The following is a 2,492-nucleotide window of genomic DNA, read 5'->3' on the forward strand; positions in this document are numbered from 1 at the left end:
TTTTATCTGAATCAAACACTCATAACATGAAAATAAACGTATAACCTTAATAATAGCAAAAATCTGTTCATGTGAAATCTAAAAGCGAAAAGAATTGTTTGTATTTACAGCAGGATCAGGCAGAACATTTAAGATGACTGTAATCAACATTATTTACAGATGGGCTGTGTATAGAACATAAAGAAATGACTTCACTTGCAATTAGTATATGGGCTTTAATGTTTAAATTGTAGTCTTCATGAATGAAGTCAGGTCATTTTAATGCATTAATAGCATTACATGGTCAAATGTTTAAAAATAAATTACTATTTATAGAAATACAGATTTTTGATGTTGACATAATGAACAGTTTTAAACAATTTTTTTCATGTGATTTTTAGAGAATTTAACAAAATCTGTAAAACTAGGTAAAAAAAAGATTTATCATTCTTCAATCCTACTCTGTGTAATTTTTCTTTCAAATAATGGCAGATATCAGTAAAATATTTATTTTTGCTGATTTACATACCATAACAAAAACAAAATTTTTACAGTCAAATGTTAAACAATGAATAACAACAATAATAATTATTACTATTTACGGTTTTGGCCGGTGTTTCCGTCTGTCTGATTTAACAGTATTCATAGTTTTGTGCACTCTCATCATTAACTAACAAAACATGGAGTCAGGCAGTCAAGAAACAAAGTAAAATGCATTTTATTGCACCAAACAGTTGTTTCAGACAATCAGCCACGTCAACAACCCATAATGACAGAGTGTAAACATGATGTGAGGAATTCCTGCAAATTTATGAAAAATCAAAAACTGTAATCTCTCAGTTATACAAGTTTTCAGACAGTTTGCAAACTATGCTGTGGTTCGCTTTAATTGTTGTCGAGATGCCTAAAACCTGCAGAGTTTAGCAAGAAGCACACCTTTATGTAAAAACACAAGATCCTGCAGTTCACACTGAAGCTCAGGACACAAACTGAGCCGTGAAGTCCACTCGTCTACTGTGGAAATCAGAATTAAGTCTACATGTAGCCCGCACACTGTCACCTGGTGCCTGAATGTTCTGTTTTCTTGTACATAAATAAAGACTTTCACCATAAAATGATGCAGAAAAGACACAAGTTGGTGCATTAAGATTTCCCTGAATGCAGCAAGTGTGAATGAAGTCTTGAAAAACATTACAAAGCACAGTTTGTGAGAGAATCAGGAGCCCGTAGGGGGAAAATAAAGTCCCATGAAGCAGTCTGAGAGGTTTTGTTTGTGATCTTAATAAGGTCCAGTAGTCTGAGTTGTCTTTGTCTCGTTTTATTCAAAGCTTTGAAGGTACAGGTCATACAGAATGCAAGCAGTCTGCAGGAGAGTCCACATGAGTGCAGGCAGCGTGGTGTTCTTATACATGTAGAGGCGTGGTCTTTACTCCAACGGTAGTAGAACAATCCCATGCTGGAAAACAACAGCTCATCCACAGACATTAGAAGTCGAAACACGCTGGATCAGGCATCAAAGGTCTAAACACATGGGATGCACAACTTCTTCTTCCCATGTACGGCCACTAATCTTTTACCTAGATGTTATGAGAACACATTTTTGGGCCTGTAACCTTTCCACTCAGCTTTAATGAAACTTAGAGAAACTTGTATTGACGTTCTTCATGCAGATGCAGTATTTTTCCGTTACACTTTCACTTTCATTTTGTGTTGAACATGTGGCTTCCAGGAAGAAGTTTATTTAAGAATGAGTACCATAACAGCTTCAGGATAGCTAAAGAGTTTGTTGTAGGAATGTAATCTCCCCATCACAAAGTCAGAAATGGTCTTTGTTCCATGAACGTTTTTGGTTAACAGCGTCTGCAGAGAGAAATCACAAACACACAGACTGCATTTAATACAGAACACATATGTGTAGTCATCCTGTGCTTTGGTAGAGAGTCGGATTAGTGTCTCACCGTCCATCCTGGACTCATGTATCGGGCGCTGGTCACCACTGTGTTGGTAAGTAGGCCAGAATTATGGATGAGCCACCGAGAGCCATCGCCCAGCGTCACTCTGACAATTAGACATTTAATGACAGAAACCTCGTCATGATTATGAACCCGTATCTGTCAGCCAGTGATTCCCACCCGTTGAAATCATACATACATGCTAAACATACTTTTTAAAACGTATCTTTGAAAGTCGGAGTCAGCTGCACTTTTTTTGGGATAAATATGGACCCAGTTCAGTGACTCACCTGACTGCAGTGTTGCTCAGCTTTACGCTGAAGTATAAACTGGATTTTACTGGTCGCTCCATCCACTCAGCTTTGTAAACTGGAGTTTTGTAGAAATCTATTGGTTCATAAGGGTCGTAGAGGTAGCCACCTGTCAAAGCAGCACATCAGTTTAATGGCAGAAGTACATGACAGAAAGTACTTTTAAACCCAAAGCCCTTGTACCTGAGGAGGCTTCCACAGTGACACTCAGCAGAACCAGAACCGCAGCACAGAGCAGCATGTTGGAGGA

The sequence above is a fragment of the Stegastes partitus genome, unplaced genomic scaffold (genome assembly GCF_000690725.1).
Source record: "Stegastes partitus isolate 25-593 unplaced genomic scaffold, Stegastes_partitus-1.0.2 Scaffold760, whole genome shotgun sequence".
Taxonomy (NCBI): Eukaryota; Metazoa; Chordata; class Actinopteri; family Pomacentridae; genus Stegastes; species Stegastes partitus.